At 38.9% G+C, this 17,129-nt stretch overlaps 1 protein-coding gene and 1 non-coding gene across 7 annotated transcripts in view; both read left to right on the top strand.

The window, feature by feature from the left end:
• Npas3 (neuronal PAS domain protein 3) overlaps positions 1 to 17,129 on the top strand; it is an 807,361-nt gene that overhangs the window by 391,130 nt on the left and 399,102 nt on the right. The window lies entirely within an intron of this gene.
• Positions 3,453 to 3,642, top strand: LOC117717439 (U2 spliceosomal RNA). Its single transcript, XR_004607922.1, has one exon. It is a non-coding gene; the product is annotated as a U2 spliceosomal RNA (small nuclear RNA).

The following is a 17,129-nucleotide window of genomic DNA, read 5'->3' as shown; positions in this document are numbered from 1 at the left end:
GAGGAGAATGATATTAAGTGTACTGTCTTATTGATGAGGTAGAATGTCATCTTCGTTTTAGGAAACTGCATCCTCACTCCTGATTGTTCTTAGTGAGGTGATGTCTTTCTTGCTGGACATTAAGTGCTACGATAAAATGATTTCTAATAATAGAGGCATTCTGGATGAATTCCTTTAGCTGTGATGGAATAAGTTGAGAGAGGTGAGTGACCCCACTGTCTTGGTATGATCTGGAATGGTAAGAAAATGTAAAACTAAATATAGAAAAAGAGAAAGTTAGTGAATATATTTGCATATGCAAATTAGCTTAATTGATACTGCTTGCCTCTACAGGGATTTTTCATTACAAACTGGAGTGCTACATTGTTCAGCTCATATTGAGTAATTTAGTAACTAATGAGACCAGTTTGCACTAATTTGCATATGATAAATGAGCTTAATTGCAGTAAATAACTTGGAGGCATAATTACTTAATTTTCCTGTGTTGCACGGCTTTTAAGTTCACGTATGAACAACTCAAGATAATTTTGCATATTTAAATTAGTTGCTTTTAAATTTTCTTGAACAAAAAAAAAAAAGAACACACCTTATCAATTGAGCTGTAAAACAATCGAAAGTAAGGGTACGGTACTTCTATTTTAAAAGAAAGAAGAAGGAGAAAAAGCAGACATTCTCTACCTCTGCCCATTACTTCTGCATCTTTACCTCAAGTAAGATATCAGTTTGGCGTTTACAAAATGTCTTCAATATTGTTGTAAGTTAATTTGCAACTTCTCTTAGTGACTGGCCTGGGTTACTGGATTTGGATGAGTTAAAAATTTTGAAATGGGGTTTATGAAAGAGAGGTGAGCTACTTGTCACCTAATTGGGCAAACTCACAACAAGGTCGTGAGTTGGGTCTCCCACCTGCAGGGTGCAGCGACCGACCTGCTCTGCCAGCCTCAGAACAGTGGCCAACTGTCTATTTAGAGGTAGAAATAGAGCTTCCAAAGAGCTTCCAGAGTAAAACTGCACTTTAAAATAAATGTGATTTGTTGCTATTCTTAGATTCTATCATTTCAACTACTTAGAAAAACAAGAACAACCCACCAATCAGAATTCCAGAACTAGGAGGTAGATCTAGTCATCATCCCCTGCTGTAAATTATGTTAGGGTAACATTAAGTCTTCATGTGATGTTCCCCATGCAACCTGCAGCACATTCATCATGCCCCACGTCAGAGAGTATCCATCTATGCCAGCATGAGACGGAGAATCCTTCAGAGGAATCTTGAGGTATATATACACATCATTTGGGCTTTATGTACCTTGCTGACTTTGATTTGAAGGATAAACATTTGCCATAATTTACTGTGAAATACTGCGAGAGCTGTGGGTAGACGATAGGATTGGAGTTAAGTCACTGTGGAGGGAAGTTGTAGTTAGTTTCTCAGTTGACTGAAAGTAGAAAATGGGTCTTTGTAGTCACAAATCTAATTTGTCAGGTACCCCAGATCTGGGGAAACGAGACGACAAATCAGAACACAGAAAAGTTCAGTTCAGTACATATTTTCTGAACACCTAATTAAGGAGCTGATAGAAGAAAATATGGCAAAACAAGAATTATAGTCTTGCTTCACAGTGTCCCACTTTGAATATAGAACCACTGTAAGAAAGTTGACTAAGTTCCTTTTGGCAGGCACACCTGGATTTGCATTCCTGGTCTTCACTATATGAACCTGGCAAGTGACACCAACTCCTCACATGCCAGTTTCTCGAATCCCAAATGGAGATGACGATACTTCTTCACAGAATGCATGGAGATACATTCTGTAATTCCATGTATGGAGTTACATGGAATGGATGTACAGGGTGCCTGTCTTAGATGAGATGCAATGCATAACAGAGTGCACAGGGTTTGGTCAGGACCCTGCTGGGTTGGCTGTGGCAGAGGCTGGTCCTTAGAAATGATGGAGAATCTGGTCAGCCAGCCTAGAGCCAGTCTGTGACCCTTGCCACAGTCATAGATCCACACAGTCTGTTCCCTTAACACATACCTTTTGAAGTTTGATGTTCAAGTCCTCCAGGATTAGCTGACAGTTGCAGCTTCACTTTGACACATGTGTTTTCTTAGTACAGTCACACATGGTAGGGATAGAAGGGAGGGAAAAGAAGTGACATTGGCACTGGCTGGGATAGGCAGGTTTTGTTTGGGCCTCTCTGAGGATGCTGTTGTCTATAAGATATGGGAATACTGGTCACTCTTCTCGAGATACTGAGAGTGACTAGATTATTTGGAGATTAAGGTGAAATAAAAAGATAAATAAACTATCAATTAAAATGAACAAATGTCTTAGAAAAGCATGAGAGTATAATATAAATATGAATAATTTTGTTACTTTTTATGTATCTGTAGTGATACATATAGTTCTGTCAATTTGTGCCATAGGACAGTATTCTACTTGGATTGGTATAGGCATTGTAACTTGTTTTCATGATGTACATTTATCTTTCCTCTGTCTGTTTGTCTCTCTATAGGTTCTGACAATCTGTGCCAACAAACAGTGTTCTACTTGTGTTGGCATAGGCATCATAACTTGTTTCCACAATGTACATCTATCTTTCCTTTGTCTGTCTGTCTATCATGTGTGTATGTCTGTGCTCATGTATACAATCATATCATAGACATGTGAAGGTCAAGGGACAGCTTGTGAGAGTTGGTTCTCTCTCACACATATGCATCAAACTCAAGCCATTAGACTTAGTGGCGAGTGCTTTTCCCCACCAAGCCATCTCAGTAGCCTCATATTCTTGTCTATCACATAAATAATTTTCTATTCATTCTTTACAAATTCCCCACATTTATATAACATATCTGATTTTCTATATTACCTGGGGCTGTTCTGAAACTGAGTGACCCACCTCATTTTCATTAACCTGGAATACTCCAAACCCCATCACAGTAGCTGGCTGCTTTCCCTCACACTTTCTCAAACTTTAAATACCTTTTAGACTCATTTAAATTTGAGAAAAAATTGGGAGCTGGGACAGGAGAACAGTTGTGGATATTGTGCCTCCAACTAAGTTGATAGGCAGACACTTATGAACATTCTGGAACAATTTTATTCTGCAAAAGACACTTGGGAAAAGTGGCCCAAAGAATCCCGTCAGAATTATTTTGAGATATTAAAATCTGTAAATACAATAAGAACTAAATGGAACATATAATTGAACAATTACACTATAATTTCACATCTGTAGCTGACATTGCTAGCATTTTAAAGATGGAAAGATTACTATAGAAGAATCTTCCAAAAGTGTGTGTGCATGCATTCATTTGTACATGCATGTGTGTGTGTGTGTGTGTGTGAGAGAGAGAGAGAGAGAGAGAGAGAGAGAGAGATTTGTGTTCATTCTAACTGTTTAAAGAAGGAAGAGGAGAATTCGAGAAATCTTTCAAAATATCAAAAAAGAATCATTTCTCAGCCTTTTGGCTAAGATCAAGTGTAGTATCTATTCTTATCAGTTTAATATCTGATAGTCCTCTATCTGAGGACAGTATGTTAAATGGATTTTTGGAATTAGGAGTTGGAATAGGAGCTTGCTTCGACCACTCCATGCATCAACCTGGTATTGCAGTACCTCCAAGAATGGTGCATCCCTTCATAGGACTTACAAGAGAAAAAAATATATATAGAAAAAAATTTAAACAATTATTAGTGTTTCTATAAATATCAAAATGGAATTGTGGTTCCTGCCTCAGTTAACTAGTCGTGTGAAGAATTCTGTTTTTAAGACCTGGCCTAACCAGTAGCACCTCATGCCTCATGCATTTCCAAATAGTCTTCCACCTTTGATATGGGTTAGACTGTACCCATCAGCAAGCACAGAAAACCAGAACCTTTAGGCACCAGCAGTAACAAAATCACTTCAGGGATCATTCTGGAGAGACCCTGTCATACCCCAAGCTGCAAGCATGCTTGAACCTGTCGGCTAGTCCAGGAGCTGGGCTTACCCAGCCCTCAGCAATTTATATTATTGTCTGTTGGCTCCTTGTGAAGATCACTTACAGACACTTGCTAGTTCAGGATTTGATGATTTATGTGTGCCAGGCAAGGGACCCACAGGAGAGTACTATTTTGCAGCAATGCAGTAAAACCCTGTCTAAGAAGTGTCACCTTGTTCCTCTACCTATGTTGAGAAATCACCATATTTTGGCTTTCGGGATATTTATTTAGTCCAAATATTATATTTATGCTTCATGTGCAGTTGTTTTAGATGACTGAAGTGTGTGAGCAATGGTCAAATCCCCACCCAGTAGAACCCTGTCCTGAGTCTCAGGAGGCCAGCCAGCTGCAGCAGGGATTGAGTCAGAGGGGCCCTTGCCCTCATTGCTGAAGACAGAGCAAACTGCAAGTGATCCCTTAGGCCCTCAGAAAATGCCTTTCGAAATAACCTGCTCTCAAGCTTCCCTCTAGAGCAATACAACGGCATGACGATTTTGTAAAATTCATCTGGTGCAGAGATTAGACCGAGGGTAGAACGGACCCAAAGAAACAGAAATTCTCTTGTTAAAAAATTTTGTAAGGGGGAAATCTGTGAGTTCTACATAAATACAAAAGCAAATGATCATATCAACAGCTATTTTAATTGCATCTTTAATCCATAAGGATAGTTCAATGACATTTTAAATTATACTTTTAGAATTGTAGTCACATAGGAGATAAAACTCAGGAACTATTTAATGATGCCTAGTGAGATCAACTGTGTCCTCTCCTGAGACCACATTTAGGTGGACTGAATGTAAAAGCTCAGTCCATGATTTAGACAGTATTTAATCTTCACGAGTCATTGTTGACTCTCCCTAGGTATTAAGCACCCACTCTGGCCCTTTATCAGGACTTGTAATCTCTGTAGAATGATTTCTTTTCACTGGAGTCCCAGCTACACTGTCTTTTTTTTTTTTTTTTTTTTAAAACTGGGAATTGGGTTTTCTTAGATCAAACTATTATCACTACTGGTAGCTCACTAATCAGCTAATTACCATTGGTAATTAATTGCCAATCATTTAGTTGGGCCTTACCCTGTGATAACAATATAGTTATGTTATTTTGGTGGGGAGTGTGGTACAGTGACATTAAGGTCCTACAGCTGTTAGCAACTGGCACAGCTGGGATTTGAACCTTGAGGGAGAAATAGGAGAGTCACAGAGAATAGAAGTGTGGAGGGAATATCGGGCATTAAATTATTTTACAGTAGAAGCTTTTCGAGTGACATACTTTAAGCTGTGGGTCGAATGGAAGCTGGAGGATATCCACTTTTGTTTAATAAAGAAATATTTGCCCTGAGCAGAAGACAACATTTTAAAGCTTGTCATTTCATTCCTAGGAAAGTATTTGAGGAAAATGACATGGCTCAGCCCTGTTTGCTGACCATTTTGTTGTCTCCCGCTGAGACTTGCCATTTCCATAGCCAGTGGGCTGCACTGAATCAGACAGAAGCAATAGATCATTAACAGAAATGGATACTTGGGGCAGCCTGCAGAGAGAAAGCACAGGAAAAGTCATCTGGGGCCACATCAACCAAACTGCATCTAATAGAATATCATGCCACTATGTTTGGGGGTTAGCTGATTTTCAGGGAAGCTTAGGGACGTTTCAAAATCACAAAATAATGCCCCCCCCCAAACATGCAAAATTCATGACTAACAGGAAAACATAGGTGAGGGGTATATTCATTTCTGTATGCTTTTTCTTGTATTGAAAACAACTGCTTAAAAATCTATTTAATTTTTAAAGTGCTGCTCTTATTTTCTGTTTTACACCTCCATTAACCTTAGATCTCTAAGACATAGCACTAAACCAGACCAGGATATTGTATTATTCTTATTTCAATCAATATCTACATGCTTAGATTGTATTTCCATGATTCTTCTGGATTATTGTAATGGGGAAGCAGTGTTGAAAGGGATTTTGGTATTCATGAATTCTATCTATCTATCTATCTATCTATCTATCTATCTATCTATCTATCTTTCCCCTCTCTCTTTTACTATTTCTTCTTTTAAATGTAGACTGGTTTAATTAGGGCAAGAAAAGTACAAACTCTGTATACTGACATTATGTAAGCACCCACAAAGAGCAGACAGCTTCTTATATGAGGATGACCAAATGAAGCATTGCACAATATTTATACGTTGTTCTTCCTCCCAATTTCTAATAAATTAATATATCCTAAACTAAAGTTGAAGGTCAGAGAAAGAGACCAGGACCTAAAATTGAGTGAATTTTAGTCAAAGTACTTCTGTTTACCACTCCCACTCTGAAGGACTCCTTTGTTCAGTTATACATAGCTCTATCCATGTGCGTGGCAGGAGGGAAAACCCCAATGGTTCCATGCAGGTCCTAGGCTTCTTGCTACATTGCAAGCATCCCAGGCTTCTTGCTACATTGCAAGCATCCCAGGCTTCTTGCTACATTGTAAGCATCCCAGGCTTCTTGCTACATTGTAAGCATCCCAGGCTTCTTGCTACATTGCAAGCATCCCAGGCTTCTTGCTACATTGCAAGCATCCTAGGCTTCTTGCTATATTGTAAGCATCCTAGGCTTCTTGCTACATTGTAAGCATCCTAGGCTTCTTGCTACATTGTAAGCATCCTAGGCTTCTTGCTACATTGTAAGCATCCTAGGCTTCTTGCTACATTGTAAGCATCCTAGGCTTCTTGCTACATTGTAAGCATCCTAGGCTTCTTGCTCCATTGTAATCATTTGAAGACAGGCATCCTGCCTTGATCATATTTGTGCCTTGTTATATAGTGCTCTTAGCAGGCTTTCATGTTTGTAGCATTTGTTTGAATTTGTCCAGATACTGGATGGAACTTCAGACACATCAGTGATTTTACCTTGAGTACTTGTGTCAAGAAGTGAGAAGGGCTGAAGGATTTCAGGGTGTGTCCTTGTGAGGTGAGGAAGATACTTCACAAGCTGGGCTCCTGGTAGGGTTAATGCATTATGACTCTGAGTCCCCATGTGTCAATGTGAGGGTGCCCTGCTCAGTCAGGAGGTCACTTTTAAAAAGCCAGTCCTACCACAATGTCATTTCCCTTTAATTTTCTGATTACTTACATTGGGTCTGGTCCTAATTATGAATATATTTAATTGCTTTATCACAGTTAGTGATTAACTGTGCCCAAGTCAAACCTCTTTGAGAGAATAGCTTTTTCTGAGAGCTTCACGTGAGCATGCCGAGGGGGAGTATTAAACAGAGGTCTAGAGGGTTTGTGACTTACAGAAGGGTGGTCAGCGCTTCTCATGTCCAGTGAATGACTTCAGTAGAGACACAGGATGGCACAGAACCAGAGCTAGCACTCTGACTATTTATTTATAATTGAACATTATAATTTACGGCATTAATTGCATTAATCATTCTGCCAGAAGAGACTGTTTGAAATAAGTGCCTTCCAGCTGTTTTCTAATGTATAAAAATGTTAAAATATACTTTAAGATCAACATGATGTTCCTGAAGGGGAACATGGGTGGGTTTGTCTCCTTTGTTTTTCACTTAAGTCTGCAAAATAGCAGCGATTGGAATTGTCATGTTTCCCAAATGGCAAAGTTTAAAATGCCAGCTCTACACGGTTTCTTACTAAAGATCTTGGCAGAGTTGCTACTGTACACATCATTTGAGAAGCAATACCTATTGGGGATGCTGGTTAGGTCCCATTTTTAAATGTGTAAGGCATACAGAAAGTAAAGGCCAGAGAATTTTATGTTTTGATTCCCTGTCCGTAAACTGGCTGAGTAGTGAGATTTTACTTTTGAGATCAAATTGTTTTGATTTAATGTAAACACACAATGTTATTTTAGCACTTCTTCGTGGTTGCTTTTGAAGTAATGTCATTGTGCTGTCCTTATTTAAATCCCATCTCCATTCTGTGTTCTCAGAAATACCAGTGTTTATATCACGGTGACATTTTTCACCCAGGAATTTAATTGATAGAGTTCATATCAATCAAACAAACTCATTTCCTCACTCTCTCCTCCCCTCAAGGCATGAGGCCCACACAGGGAATCCGACTGAGAGATTTCTATCTGTTGGTGAGGAGTCAGCAGGAGCTGGGGAGAGGAGGGCCCTTGCTTTGGGAAACCTGGCACAGAAGAGCAGGAGGCAGGAGGACATGTCATTGTTAATTTATTATCAAGTTAGCCTTCTTCCCTTGAGGAAAGCTTTGGCATTTTTAATCTTTGATGATTCACACTTGCCAAGCATCCCTTTCCCCCCCTCATTTTGTTTCTCCCAATTGGAAAAAAAAATCCATCCAGGGACTCATTTGAGAAGGAGAAAGTGAAGAGAGAAGATGTGTGGGGGATGACCTTCCCTTGCCTTTTGGGGGTCTAAGTGCTTGTGATAGACACTATTTCAAAACTGTAGCAAAAAAGGTCCAGAACCAGAGAAACACATATCCAAACCACCTGCCCTGATTTTGCCAGTTGGTGACTTGAAACATTTAAAGACCAGATTCCCCATGCCACTTTCAGACACCTTACCCCCATATTACTGTTTAGTGGATTTCAAAGTATTCCCCAGTAATTAAGAGTGGGAGAAATAAGATCTGCCTTGCTGGATTTCAGTATGGGCACCTGGCAAACCAGGTACGTTCTCAGCGTGCTCTGGTGCAAGGCTATTATCTGGCTTACTGTTTTCAAACACACTGGAGTCTAAGCAGTGCCAGCAAGCCCATCAGGGTGGCAGCAGACTGATACCCAGCAGAGAAACAATCAGGTCTAGCAGAACATTCAGCTGTGGGGCCAGGAAGGAAAAGCTGACATCCAGATGCCAGTACTTTGGAGATCTTCTCTAGAGCTGCACATATGGATACTACATCTGCTCGGGTTATGCCACCAGTCAATGTTCAGATCGACACAGTTACCATGGCATGAATAGATACCAGCATAGCTATATGTCTGGGTCTTCTTGCTAAGACAGCTGTCAAAAGCAGGGATGTTAGCCTTATGAAAACTAATTTTCAGAGGAGCAACCCAGGCACTTTGAGTGATAGGTTTTTGAGGACCCACAATGACTTATTTTTAAATGGTCACTTTAGGAGGAAGGTTGTTTTCTGTGAAGAATTTTAGTGTGTGCATATATGTACACATTATAATAGGGATGTTTTTCGAGCAGTTTAATTGTGTTCCTGGAAATTTAGGATCAAATGATAATGATGAATGATTTAAAGCTGTACTGTGGGAAATACTTGCTGTGCTATGCTGGCATCAAAAGTTGCCTGCCAGATTTAACATAACACCTCCTCTCTCACATATACAAAGAAGGAAGTGACTCAAGCACATAAACTAGTATTTGCCATTGTGACAGTAGTTTTCTTATCTCTTCATAATGGCTCCAGGAGAAAGCTGAGTGATCCCTCATAAACGATGCATGTTTGTTATCTCTTTCCCTCCCAAGAATCCTTAAAAGGAGACAAGAGTAAGTCCCTATGTTGCTGTTATCTCACATTAATATCTTGAAGCACCATGACCAATGGGGGAAAGTATGTATTGGCGTCCAGTTTGTGTACCCTTTCAATTTTAACGCTTGTTTCAATACCTCTATCTTTATTAAAATCACAAATTCCTGATAGATACCAGGCTAGGTGTAGGAGAAAAGAATGACTCGTTATATTTGTTTTGCTCTGTGCTTGGGAACCATTTGCCAACAGTTTGGGAGACTTTTGTTGGGATGCTATTCCTTCTATTTTAGTATTGCCTTAGCTTTCTATCTAAATTACAAAAATGTTTCTCAAGGGCCCATGAGATGTGTTAGCAGGTAAAGTTACTTGTCACTCTTGTCACTTCAGGCTGGTGACCCAAGTGTGATTCACAGAAACAGTATAAAGATAAAAGAGAAAATCAACTCCCACAGATTACCTCTGACCTCCACTCTGGGGCCATGACAAATGTATGGCCATACTTGTTCATGCCTATCATATACACACATGTATAGTAATAATCAATGTAGTTATTGAGATTTAAATGTTGTTATAAAAGCATACACATTTTAAAGATACTATGTATCAGTAGTTATTCGTGAGATAGGAGTGGGCATCCTTACATATACATTGTTTTGTAACTACATATTACAATATATCTTGTGGAACTAGATAATCTAGCAGGGGAAACATGCACTCAGCATCATTTAGCTTTTAAGGTCACCCCTAAATTTGTTTTGACAGTATTGGGTGTAAGCAAGACCATAGTATCCCTATTGATCTTATGTTGGATGTCAGGACTGATAGAATTTGACACCTTAATCTTAGTGTTGAGACATTAATAGGACAAACAAGGGACTTGGGCATCAGATCCTTTTGCTCTAACCCGGAACAAGAAGAGGCTTCATGTTAGCTTTGGGATGGTCCAGAGTTTTGACTAAGAGCTTGCACTATTTAACCTCAGAGCAATGATGGCAAATTGAAGGTACGTAGGAATAAACCCAGGCCCTGAGAAGAGTACTGGTTAAGCTTTTACTAAGAGAATTTGGGTATTTGATATTGTTTAGTTGGGTTAACACTGGGACTTAGGTTTTATTTTGTCTTGTTTGTTTTGTTTCATTTTTTTTTTAAGGTTCTCTCCCATCCCCAACTTCCAAATTCCATATGCTGGCAAAATTCAGAATCCTTCAGCTTGCCTGACTTCCTTTAAGTCTGACTTCTAGATGTAATTTAACAGCCTGTGGGATGATTGTACCTGGCTCTAAGTCCTATTAAGAGAAGGGGAGAGGATAGGGTAGCTATGGAAGCGTGGAGATTGCCTTTATCCATTTTCTATGTCTAGGGTGAACAACCAAGGTGGTGTTAGGGCCCCATCCCAAGGCCCTCTGGTGAAGTGATGGTTTATCTATTACTTCCTAAATTCAACACTAACCTATTGAATATGTATTTATGTAATTGTTTACCTATTCAGGCATATAAATCTTAGATATTAAAATGTAAACAACTAGTTGCTATTCTTATCATTGGAAATATTGAGGCGGTGGGGAGGTCAGGCAAAGAAGGAACATACATAAACAAGCAATGATGACCAAATTTCTCAGAAGCACGTATGGCTGTGAAGACTCAAGGACTGAAGAAACCCAATAAGGAGAAGGCTAGAAAAGTACCTTGCAAGGGTCTCTATAGATGAGGATATTTTTTAACAAGTAGAGAAGGTTGGAGAAAGATACTCCAGGCAGGGAGGTTGACGTGGCCTGATGCTCAGGAATTTGCAAAGATGTAGGAAGTTGTCCTACATGGCCACAACACTGGGACTATAGAAAATTTGGCATTATCAGTACATTTATTTAGACTCAGACAACAGTTATTCCACGTGCCAGTACAGAGATAGACTCAGAGGATATGAATGAACATTATCCCCACCCCTACGTTGAGGAAACCATCTTCACACAGACACAGACACAAACATTCTCACTGGATTTCAGCAAAGAGAGTGGAAGAGGGATAGAGGAGTCTAGAAGGACTCATCTATCAGGTTCAAACTTGCCCCAGGTATAGATTTCACTTCAGAAGAACCAGAAAGATACCCATGAATAATGTTGTGTTTTGAGTTAGAATTGGGGAGTGGGGAAGAGAAGACAGGGAAAGAGTCAGGTGGCAGTTGGGCTAGCTGTGATGAAGGCTGAAACTGGTACTTAGAAGAGACAATGAGACTACGATAAACAGGAGCTGAAAAAGTTTCAGAAGAAACTTCTGTTATTCATCTTTACAGATTGGGAAATCAAGCCTTCAGAAAAATAAAGATCTCATTCAAATACATAAAAGATAGCAAGTTAGAACTGATGTAAAGACTGGGACAGCACAGGAGCGGAGAATGGAGCCCTGAGCCTATTGCATCAATGTGATATGGGAGTTAGATGATATAAACCATATAAGCCCCTTTTCACTACGCCTGAGTAAACATGCAGACTTGATACCTCATGCCTCTCTAGCTGTTTTCATCACTGTCACTTTGTGACACCTTGTCCTGTGCCTCACCTTGCACTAGAGACTAATACTATAGCATCTTAAACTGCCCACAACTAATGACAAGAAGAGTTGCTGCAAACGGCACTATGGATATTCTAAAAAAAAAAAAAAAAAAGACAGACATGTTTTCTTTTAGACATGTAAGAAGCTAAGTCATGACAGCACATTAAATGTGGCAAGCAGTCATCATTAAATCATTTATGATGTGCTGGTGTTGGTCATTTGTAACAAGGCAAACATCTTTAAGAGATTCTGTACATATCTTTTCTCTAAGGTATTTTTAGTAGTTGACAATGTCATTTATCTTAAGATCCCTTTAAAGTTAGCTTCACTGTGGGGAAAAGCAGAAATTGCCAGGAGAATACAACCAGGGTAATGCATGCTGGTCTTCCGAATCATACCCTAGACATGTATGTCATTAGAAGTAAAGGCATCATCTTAAATTCCAAGCCAAATCTTAGCTAAAGGATAAAATACCTGGGCTCTCCCCTCTGCATCAGCAAAGTCTTATACAAAGTGGAGCTCTAGAAGTTCATACCCCCTAAAGGGATTGTGTGAATCTAGAAGCAGCTGTTGCTTGGGGTCAAATTCACCATCTTAATCTTATGGAGCAAATCTTAGGAGGATATGAAAGAAGGTACAGTTTGTCTTGATTATTCATCTTGCCCTCTCCCCAAAAATCCAGACCTCGTATTTGTTTTTCATTTAATTTTGTAGCCAAAAATGTGATGAGATGTCTCCCAAAGACTATAACCATCTTCCAAGTTGTTTGTAAATGAAACAAATAATTTTGAGTTAATAAAGCCTGTTGTTTCCTTTCCTCATGTATGTTCATCCTAAGTTCTGGTAAAATCCCATTATGTTTTGACTTTAACATTAAATATTACCTTGAACATCCACTTCGCAGCAGCCACGTTCTGATGTGACATATTGTACTGTTTGAAGGGTGTCATATGGTCATCTGTCAGCTGAATGTTGTTCCACAAAAAGAATTTTATTCTTCACATGTCATCTAGAATGCTTCACGTTTAAAAAAAAGAAAGAAGGAAAGAAAGAGAAGAGTTTTTATAGAATATGAAGAAATTAGATGCAGGCTGGTTTGAACTATGATAGCAGGAGAGAATTGCCTCTACTGTGTAGTATAGATGAGGCTTCTTATATTTCTAGATATTTTCAGTTTGATATTATTGTGATTTATAGCAGAAAAGGTAATATTTCCTTTCATGACCTTTGTGCTAATATCTCCTTGACTTTATTTTATGTGGTCATGAGAACAGGGTCCTATTAGTAATGAGGTAGAATGAGCCTTGTCCCCTATCTGCGTCTGTAGTGGAGATTGACTTAATGTACCGGGTAAGAGTGATACAGCAAAGAATAATTCAGAGTCAATATTTCTATCAGCAGCATTTCTTTCAGCAGGAATTAACATTCTGGCCCTTATCCAAAGACACCTCATCCCCCTATTACATTATAGATCCGGTCTTGGCCGTGGCTGCTCTGTAGATCCAGATGAGGGTCTAGCCAATTTGTAGATGCAATGCACACAGCATGTGAACATGGATGGTCTCCATCTCACCATGTCTTCCTTCTTTTTAATCCTTGCTTGGAACATACCTACAGACTTTTTAAATACTGCTATGTTGTGAGTATGACTATGTGGGTATATCATTATTTTTGTTTCATTGCATTTTTAGAATATAAGACCTCACACTACATTTTTAAAAAGTAAGGGCGAACATGTTTATATTTTAGTCACTGTATTTGATTCAAGAACTCTCTGGAAATAGAAGTAGCTTGTTCCCTTTTGCAAATCAATTAAATCTGTATTTTTGTTCTCTTTAAGAAAAAAAAATCAGGCTACTCCACGTTGTCTGTTATGTTCTTTTATAAAAGTGCACCTAGGAAAGTTTGTGGGTTTCATCTTCCCGCTCTCCTGGCCATTTCTACCATGTATCTCCTTAGACTACTTAATGCCCATCAGTCTAACAGGGAGGACATTCCCCAGAAGAGAGGCTTGAAGACAGTGCACTTTCAAAGCAAGGAACCAGTGTTTAAGAGACAGAGCAGAGGAAAAGCTGAGGTGTGTGTTCCTCAGCCCATTCCTTAATTCTCAACTAACATTATGAATAGTGTTTCATTCAGATTTAGTCTGTCTCAAAGGCTTCGCCTATTTTTTGACTAAGACTGATGGAAGAAGGGGGAGGAGAAAGTGATATATTTTTCAAGGTTGAGAAGACATTGTGTTGAAGTTTTTATGGTCAGAAATAGAAAATGCACAAAGTGAGGCTGGTGGTAATGACCTGGTAGTTAATCCTGTGAGCTGCCACCTTACTCTCCTTGGCTCTTCCGGAATTTCAAAGAAATGTTCACTCTTCAGTATATTGATGGCACCAGAAGGTCTTGGATCAAATTCCCAGATAGGCTTTATTCTAAGTATGTCATGGTATAGAAATGTGCATTGCATTTCAAGTAAGAGGATAATTGTACTGATCAAGATGACCCTGCATTGTGTAGAAACATTTCCTTAAAAAAAAAAATCAACCACAGACAGGTGTCCATAGCAGATTTACAGATTATGGTTGAAATTCTAGTGTAATGAAAGCAATATAAAATAACTAAAACTCATTCTAACAAGTATCTGTTTACTGTAAAAGTTATTTTGGCTAATAGAAGCGTTATGTCACCAGTTTGAAGACACATTTTACTTTATTCTTTTTGTCTTCTTACACAATAGCTAATTTTTCAGTTTGTAAAATATATAGTAGTAAGGGTATGCTATATATTTATTAAATAAATACAATCTAGTAGGAAAGGGGGAGAATTACTATTTACTGAGCATGTGTAAGCTCTTATATAGCCATCTCCTTTATATTCACAACCTCTCAGTAAGTTACCTATTAGCATTCCCATTTTATAGATAAGAGGGAAAAAGGTCAAGGTCACTTAGCTTTCAAATAACAAAGATAGTATCTGCTTCTAGCTCAGTCTGATGACAATTACTGCACTTTTAAAACTTAACACATACATTTTAATATAATTAAAATAATGCACTAATAATATTAGGAAAACCAAAGCACTGAAGTGCTGAGTTGAACTAGATTTTCGTCTGTATAAAGCCTGTGTGTATAGTGTCTTTGTAGGCGGGCAGTGGAGAGAGGGCTCAGTGTGTATAAATAGTAGCCATTAGAACTGACAACTTGAGTTTCATCTTTGGAATGCATAGAGAAAGGAGAGAATAGGCTCCTGCAAGCAGTCTTCTGACCTTCACAGTCATGTCATAGCATATGTATGCTATACTACACACACACACACACACACACACACACACACACACACACACACTGCATATATGCTTCAATTTTTTTCTTTAAAAGATACTTCTTAAAAACCTAGTAGAACATTCCTTTTTGCTATATTTTGACCATTTCCTTGTTTCCAAAGGAAGCCTGGGGAGTTCCAGAAGCTACCAGATGAAGCTGTGGTATTGACATGGTGTTTGCTATTGGTGTATCTACCAGGACAAATACATTTTCCTGTTCAAGAAAATCTTGTTATCCAGCTCACTTCAAATCCTGTGCCAGTTGAATTTTGACTTCTTCAGCTCAGGCTTTTCCCTTCCTTTCCCACCCCATATCTTCCCAATACAATGTGAACTTGAACCCAGAGCTTCACGGCATGAACCGATCTTCTCATGACCATTGCCTGGTGCTACTGTAAGAAATACTATTTCTGACTAAACTCTCTCAATCAACCCCTTAAACCATCTTTGTTGATGCCATTGAGAAATTTTCCTTTCTCTAAACATTTTTATAGTCAGTCAAAGTAAATATATTTATCTGCTAAATTCTTTTGTACTAAATGACATGAAAACATTTTGTATCTACCGGGAGAGAGGGTGAAGGTGGGGTGAGAAGGAATAGGAAATAGCTGACTAACTGATCAATCATAATGCATGCCCATATGAAAATGTTTTATCTGATCTGAGGCATTAATTAATAACTTCCGTAGCCCATCAGCATGATATCTGTTGAGGTTAAGTTTATGCTGATGGCTTAAAAATAAAGTGGAGTCACTGTGAGCCAAACTGGATACAGAGTAGAGGGTGTGTAGCCAAAACAGATGCTACTGATTAACTTCCTATGGATGGCATGCATTAGCCTGAGAAGAGCCACTCCCCAGACCTCTGCAGACTCCATGCGTGCTCCCTTGGTATGCTTGCCCCATCTCCGAGTTCAGCTACTTCTGCTTTGGCTATCTGTTACCAGCTACCTGTATTTTAGATCTATGTTTTCCCTCTTGCTTCTCCCAAAGAAGGGAGGGGAGAGGGAAAACTTTATTTACTCGTGTAACAGACTGAAATAGAGTTAATTTTCAGAGCTTCAGCTGAATTATTAGAGGTTAGTGTGTTATAAATGGTGAAAGAAGGGCCCCTTGCCTGTGTGGTAATGCTGTCAGGGACCCCACGGCTGTTGGCTCAGTTCATGATGTATTATACTGCTAGCATTTCAGTGCTCTCTGGGGAGCTCTGGTTCCACCATAAGGTCAAGAGTTAACTACTTGTATTTTAGCTGTGTACCACTATCAATACTGCCTCTATGGAAACCTCACTTGACGTCATCTTTGAATCTTTGTGACTGTAGTCAAGCTTTAGTAAAAGTCAATAAGAACATTAGATTGTTGTCCATATTATGACTTGCTACTTCCTGCCAGCAATCTACCAATTCATTAGCAGAGAGTTTTGGAACTCTGGCTTGATTATTTATGCAGTCAATAGCAAGGCTTGTCTGCATTCATAATTGTTTGATTTTATGGCCTCTTCTTTAAACAAACATTGTCTATGGTAATGTGATGCCCTGATGGATGGGAAAGGTTTTGTCTGTGAATATCATTTAGATAATTAAAAATGACAGATGAAATCGCCCGCTGTCTTGACCTGTACTTTGTTCCCTCAGTGATGCTGAAGAGATGCTGATTGCTGTCAATCAAAACCCATTGGAGGTTTGTAAATTCTGGCTGCTGTGAACTCTGACCCCCACTGTTGATCTGAAATAGATAATAACCTTGAAATTCTATTAGAATTTAAAAACAGCTTTACTAGAGGGGCATACTATATATTTCTTTTCCTCTAGAACATTCTT

This window comes from Arvicanthis niloticus, chromosome 11 (assembly GCF_011762505.2).
Source record: "Arvicanthis niloticus isolate mArvNil1 chromosome 11, mArvNil1.pat.X, whole genome shotgun sequence".
Lineage (NCBI taxonomy): Eukaryota > Metazoa > Chordata > Mammalia > Rodentia > Muridae > Arvicanthis > Arvicanthis niloticus.
The sequence above is the reverse complement of the archived record's forward strand: the minus strand, read 5'-3'. Positions and strand labels throughout refer to the sequence as shown.